The 7,407-nt window shown below is 40.6% G+C and overlaps 1 long non-coding RNA gene across 1 annotated transcript in view; it reads right to left on the bottom strand.

Moving 5' to 3' along the window:
- LOC132007253 (uncharacterized) overlaps positions 1-7,372 on the bottom strand; it is an 11,586-nt gene extending 4,214 nt beyond the window's left edge. Inside the window, exons 1-3 of the long non-coding RNA XR_009401282.1 lie at positions 7,182-7,372; positions 6,727-7,023; positions 5,832-5,920 (exon numbers count right to left, since the gene is read on the bottom strand). This is a non-coding gene — a long non-coding RNA (uncharacterized LOC132007253). The remainder of the gene's footprint in view (positions 1-5,831; positions 5,921-6,726; positions 7,024-7,181) is intronic.
- Positions 7,373-7,407: the final 35 nt, after the last annotated feature.

Below are 7,407 nucleotides of genomic sequence, written 5' to 3'. Positions count from 1 at the left end.
TACAATTTTAAGATGTAGTCTCCTCTAGCAAACTAACCAAAATACACTCAGGAGATCGTGTATTACTCTGTTCTGCTCACCTGTCTGTTTATATCCCTTTTCTTTTTGTTGTTCTTGTTATTGTTGTTTTCTTTCTCTTTTGTTTTTTTTTTTCTTGTCTTTTAAGTCCATTTTTACAAACACATTCTACCCTTTCATTGTGTTCAATTTTATTTTTATTCATATATAAGTTTTTTTCCTTTATAATTTTGGGATCTAGTTTTCTAAAAAAAAAAAAAAAAAAAACCAGACCAAAATACAGAATTCAGTGTATTGCCCTATTCTGCTCACTTGTCTGATTATATTCTCCCCCCCCCCCCCCAGGTTTCAGATCTCTTCTGATTTGTTTAGGGTATGTTTCTCTGGTGTTGCTGTTGCCATTTTAGTATTTTGTTCTCTTTATCTGTTCTTCTCTGGACAGAATGACAAAATGGAAAAACTCACCTCAAAAAAGAGAACAAAATGCAGTACTGACTGCCAGGGACCCAATCATTATGGATATAAGTAAGATGTTAGAGCTAGAGTTCAGGGTAACAATAAATAAGTAAGATGTCAGAGCTAGAGTTACAGACAATACAGTGGTACTGAATTCATATCATAAAGATACTTGCTGAGCTTGAAAAAAGCATAGTAGATACTAGATAATCCTTTTATGGAGGAAATAAAAGAATTAGAATCTAACCAAGTTGAGATTTTAAAAGGCTGTTAATGAGGGGCGCCTGGGTGGCTCAGTGGGTTAAAGCCTCTGTTTTCAGCTCAGGTCATGATCCTAGGGTCCTGGAATCAAGCCCCACATCGGACTCTCTGCTCAGCAGGGAGCCTGCTTCCCCCTCTCTCTTTGCCTGCCTCTCTGCCTACTTGTGATCTCTATTTGTCAAATAAATAAATAAAATCTTAAAAAAAAAAAAAAGGCTGTTAATGAGATGCAATAAAATTGGAGGCTCTAGCTGCTAGGATAAATGAGGCAGAAGAGAGAATTAGTGATATAGAAGATCAAATGATAGAGAATAAAGATAAGAAAAAGATAAACAGCTACTGGATCACAAGGGGAGAATTCAACAGATAAGTGCTATCATAAAGCAGAACAGTATTAGAATAATTGGGATTTTTAGAAGAAAAGGAAAGAGAAAGAGGAGCAGAAGGTATACTGGCGCAAATCATAGTGGAGGACGTCCCTAATCTGGGAAAGGAAACAGGCATCAAAAAGCTGGAGGCACAGAAAACCCTCCTCAAAATCAATAAAAATGGGTCAACATCCCGAAATAATACTGAAACTTAGAAATCTCACAGACAAAGAGAAAATCCTGAAAGAAGCTTGGGACAAGAGGTAACCTACAAGTGTAGAATCATTAGACTGGCAGTAGACCTATTCATGGAGGCCTGGCAGGCCAGAAAGAATTGGCATGATACATTCAGGGTGCCAAATGAGAAACAATATGCAGCCAAGAATACTTTATTCAGCTAGGATGTCATTCAAAATAGAAGGAGTAATAAAAATCTACCAGGACAAGCAGAAACTACAAGAATTTTTGATTACCAAACCAGCCTTATAAAAAATATTAAAAGGCATCCTTTAAGCAAAGATAGAGTCCAAAAGAAACATAAACCAGAAAGAAACAGACAATATACAGTAACACCCACTTTACAGACAATACAGTGGTACTGAATTCATATCTTTCAATAGTTACTCTGAATATAAATGGGCTAAATGCCCCTATCAAAAGACACAGTGTGTCAGATTGGATAAAAAAGCAAGGCTCATTGATATGCTGTCTGCAAGAGACACATTTTCCCTGCATATTTTCAGACCACAGTGCTTTGAAACTGGAACTCAATCACAAAAGAAAAGTTGGAAAGAACTCAAATACACAGAGGCTAAAGAGAATCTTACTAAAGAGTGAACATGTCAACCAGGAAATTAAAGAAGAATAAAACAAATTCATGGAAACAAATGAAAATGAAAACCACTATTCAAAACATTTGGGATTCAGCAAAAGAGGTCCTAAGAGGGAAGTATATAGCAGTACAAGACTTTCTCAAGAAATAAGAAAGGTCTCAAATACACAACCTAATCTTACACCAAAAGAAGCTGGAGAGAGAACAGCAAAGAAAGCCTAAACCCAGCAGGAGAAGAGAAATAATAAAGATCAGAGCAGAAATCAATGAAATAGAAACAACAACAACAACAACAATAAACAGTAGAACAAATCAACGAAACTAGGAGCTGGTTCTTTGGAAGAATTAATAAGATTGAAAACCCCCTGGCCAGACTTACCAAAAGAAAAGGACCCAAATAAATAAAACCATGAATGAAAAAGAGATCACAATCAACACTAAAAAAATAAAATTATAAAAACATATTATGTGTTCTTATATGTTGACAAATTTGACAATCTGGAAGAAATTGATGCATTCCTAGAGTGTATAAACTACAAAAATTGAACCAGGAAGAAATAGAAAACCTGAACAGACCCATAGCCAGCAAGGAGATTGAAGCAGTCATCAAAAATCTCCCAATAAATTAGAGTCCAGAGCTAGATGGCCTCCCAGGGGAATTCTCCCAACATTTAAAGAATTAATACCTATTTTTCTTTTAAAAAAATTTTTTTTCTAAAGACATTATTTATTCTCATGAGAGAGAGAGAGTGTGATTGTGGGGAGGGGCAGAGGGAGAAGCGACTCACCAGAGTGGGGAGCTTGATGCAGGACTTGATCCCAGGACCTAAGACCATGACTTGAGCCAAAGGCAGAAACTTAATGTACTAAGCCACCCAGGCACCCAACACCTATTCTAAAGCTGTTTCAAAACCAAAATGGAAGGAAAACTCACAAACTGTTTCTATGAGACCAGCATTACCTTGATCTCCAAACCAGACAAAGACCCCACCAAAAAGGAGAATTACAGACCAATATCCATGATGAACATGGATGCAAAAATTCTCACAAAAATACCAGTCAATAGGATCCAACAGTACATTAAAAGGATTATTCACCATGACCAAGTGGGATTTATTCCTGGTCTACAAGGCTGGTTCAACACCTGCAAATCAACGTGATACAATACATTAATAAAAGAAAGAACAAAAACCATATGATATTCTCAACAGGTGCATAAAAAGCATTTGACAAAGTACAGCATCGTTTCTTGATCAAAACTCTTCACAGTGTAGGGATAGAGGGTACATATCTCAATATTATCAAAACCATCTATGAAAACCCCATAGCAAATATCATTTTCAATGGGGAAAAACTGATAGCTTTTCCCCTAAGGTCAGGAACACGACAGGGCTGTCCACTATCACCACTGCTACTCAACATAGTGCTAGAAGTCCTAGCCTCAGCAATCAGGCAACAACAACAACAACAACAACAACAAAAAGGCATCTGAATCAGCAAAGATGAAGTCAAACTCACTCCTTGCAGATGACATGATGCTGTATGTGGAAAACAAAAGACTCTACCCCCAGACTGATAGAACTCATACAGCAATTCAGCAAAATGGCAGAATAAAAAACCAATGCACAGAAATCAGTTGCATTTCTATACACCAACAGTATAGACAGGAGAAAAAAAATTAAGGAGTCAATCCTCTTTATTTAGATATTTATTTATTTTAAGGATTTTATTTATTTACCTGCCAGAGTGAGAGAGAGAGAGAGCAAGAGCAAATAAGCAGGGGGAGCAGCAGGCAGAGGGAGAGGGAGAAGCAGGCTCCCCACTAACCAAGGAGCACAGTGCGGGGCTCAGTACCAGGACCCCAGGAAAATGACCTGAGCTGAAAGCAGACGCTTAACTGACTGAGCCTCCCAGGCACCCCAGGAGTCAATCCCATTTACAATTGCTCCCAAACCACAAGATACCTGGGAATAAACCTAACCAAAGAGGCAAAGACTCTGTACTCAGATAATTATAGAACACTCATGAAAGAAATTGAGAAAGACACAGAAAAATGGAAAAACATTCCATGTCATGGATTGGAAGAAAAAATACTGTTAAAATGTCTATACTACCCAGAGCAATATTTACATTCAATGCAATCCCTTCCTATCAAAATGCCATTGACATTTTTCACAGAACTGGAACAAATAATCCTAAAATTTGGATGGAACCAGAAAAGACCCTGAATAGCCAAAGGAATGTTGAAAAAGAAAACCAAAGTAGGCGGCATCAAAACACCAGACTTGAAGCTCTATTACAAAGCTGAAGTCATCAAGACAGTGTGTGGTACTGGCACAAAAAAAGGCGCATAGATCAATGCAACAGAATAGAGAGCCCAGAAATGAACCTTCAACTCTATGGTCAACTAATCTTCAACAAAGCAGGAAGGAATATGCAATGGAAAAAAGACAACCTCTTCAACAAATGAACCTTCAACTCTACGGTCAATTAATCTTCAACAAAGCAGGAAGGAATATGCAATGGAAAAAAGACAGCCTCTTCAACAAATGGTGTTGGGAAAATTGGACAGTTACATGCAAAAAAATGAAACTGAACCATTTTCTTACATCACACCCAAATGTGAGACAGGAATCCATCAAAATCCTAGAGAAGAACATGGCAGCAACCTCTTCAGCCTCGGCTGCAGCAACTTCTTTCTAGACACATCTCCAAGGACAAGAGAAACAAAAGCAAAAATGAACTATTTGGACTTCATCAAGATCAAAGCTTTTGCACAAAGGAAACAGTAGACAAAACCAAAAGACAACCAACAGAATGGGAGAAGATATTTGCAAATGACGTAGCAGATAAAGGGCTAGTATCCAAAATCTATAAAGAACTTATCAAACTCAACACCCAAAGAACAAACAATCCAGTCAAGAAATGGGCAGAGGACATGAACAGACATTTATGCAAAGAAGACATTTAGACGGCCAACAGACACATGAAAAAGTGCTTAACATTATTGGACAGCAGGGAAATATAAATCAAAACCACAGTGAGATACCACCTCACACCAGTTAGAATGGCTAAAATTAGCAAGTCAGGAAAAGACAGATGTTGGCGAGGATGTGGAGAAAGGGGAACCCTCCTACACTGTTGGTGGGAATGCAAGCTGGTGCAGCCACTCTGGAAAACAGTAGGAGGTTCCTCAAAAAGTTGAAAATAGAGCTACCCTACAACCCAGCAATTGTACTACTGGGTATTTACCCCAAAGATACAAATGTAGTGATCCAAAGGGGCATGTGCATCCTTATGTTAATAGCAGCAATGTCAAACAAGAGCCAAACAATGGAAAGAGCCCAAATGTCCACTGACAGATGAATGGTTAAAGATGTGGTATGTATATACAATGGAATATTACGCAGCCATCACAAAAGTGAAATCTTTCCATTTGCAATGATGTGGATGGAACTAGGGGGTATTGTGCTAAGGGAAATAAGTCAATCAGAGAAAGACAATTATCATATGAAGAAACAAGGCAGAGGCTTGTAGGAGAAGAGAGGAAAAAAATGAAACAAGATGAAACCAGAGGGAAACAAATCATAAGAGACTCTAAATCATAGGAAACAAATTGAGGGTTGCCGAAGGGGCAGAGGATGAGAGGGAAGGGGCAGCTGGGTGATGGACACCGGGGAGGGCATGTATTATGGTGAGCACTAGGTATTATATAAGACTGATGAATCACAGACCTGTACTCCTGAAACAAATAACACATTATATGTTAATTAACTGAATTTAAATTTAAAAAGTTTTAAGTGTTACCAAACGGGAAAAAAAATGAAAAAATAAACAACAAAATGAGATACAAGCAATAAAAACATTAGATCCCGTGTTTCTGACACAATATTTACCTTCATGCATTCTCCACCAAAGTGTTTCTTAAACTCTAGGTTCTGATCTCTAGATGAACCATGGAATCAATGTACACCATCTCTGAAACCTGCCCAGCACAGAACAGCAGAAAGGAGAGGGTTAATAGTTTCTGTAATTTCAGATCTCCCTTTTAATGTTTGTTTTAAACTGTCCTAAAACATGTATAACCTCTTAATACTAGAATAATATAATAGAGAAAATTATGTGATCAGCTTAATTGTGAACCTTGACTGTTTAGCCACAATATTGATTTGTTCATCCAATACATTTTATCATAGTTGTCTTACAGATCTCTTTTTTTAATCTTTTTAATATCTACCTTAAAGTGGCAGAAAGTCGCTTTATTTATTTAAATGCAAATGTACCTCTTTTATTAGGTATTTTTTTTAAAGATTTGATTTATCAGAGGGAGACAGTGAGAGAGGGAATACAAGCAGGGGGAGTAGGAGAGGGAGAGGCAGGATTTCCGCCCAGCGCAGAGAGCGGATGCGGGGCTCGATCCTACGACCCTGGGATCATGACCTGAGCGGAAGACACACGCTCCAGGCGTCCCCAAATGCACCTCTTTAAACTCAAGTCATCTGTTTACTCTTCATTGATTCTCATGATGCACCTGTGGCTTAAACACACAGGTGCGGTTGCAAATGAGCAAGTTAAAACCAGGGTCTTTATTTAGATCTTATGCCAAACCAGGAAAGAGTGGAAGCAGAGGCTTGAAGCTGTAGCCCAGCGACATACAGGCCATAAGCATGGGGGCGGGGGGGATCAGAGGTACCAGTGGTGCATTCTGTTTGATGGGGGGAGAGGGGAGTTAGAAATAAACCTGGGAAAAGTGAACCTTCTAAATGTCCCCCACACAGTTACTCTACTTACACAAGCCCCTGTTAGCCATTAAGAAGCCCCAGGCTCGCCGAGTCCGGTGACTTTCCTGACACGAGCTTTCTGTCTCCCAGATGCGGGGCCCGGAGAGGGGAAGTTCGTGGTTATGAGGGTGGTGTTTGCGCTGTGTCAGCCCGGCCTGGGTCCGGCGCGCAGGCCACCGGCGGTGCGACATCCAGCGGATCATTCAGCCCCTCCAAGCCTCACGTCGCTCGTCGGGAACCGGGCATGAGTTCGCAGGACCTACCTTGGGCTTGTCTGACGGTTAAACGAGAGCGTCCGCAAAAACACCTGCACATAAATGTTAACCGACTCTTACGCTTTTTTTTTATCTTTTTAGCTGAAAAGACCTGGGAGTGTTAAAGTAATTCTCCCTGTAAAACCCAGATAAACTGTTGAAGGGCTTAACTACAAGGAACAAGGAACGAGACGGAGGGGGGCGGACGGACCCTTCCGACGACGGCAGGTTTCCCGCCACCTCTTCGCGCTGAAAATCCCCTTCTCGCCCGTCGGGGCCGCGGCTTACGGCGTCGGGACCCGGGGCAGGGAGGGCGGGAGCCGCAGCGTCCCCCGCAGCACCCCCGCAGCGTCCCCCGCAGCAGGATCCCCCGGGATCCGGCCCGCGGCCCGGGCGGGAGGGGCGGCGCCCGCCGCGGTCCCGCGGTTTGCGGTCGG

This window comes from Mustela nigripes, chromosome 1 (assembly GCF_022355385.1).
Source record: "Mustela nigripes isolate SB6536 chromosome 1, MUSNIG.SB6536, whole genome shotgun sequence".
Lineage (NCBI taxonomy): Eukaryota > Metazoa > Chordata > Mammalia > Carnivora > Mustelidae > Mustela > Mustela nigripes.
This window is presented reverse-complemented; position numbering and strand designations above follow the sequence as displayed.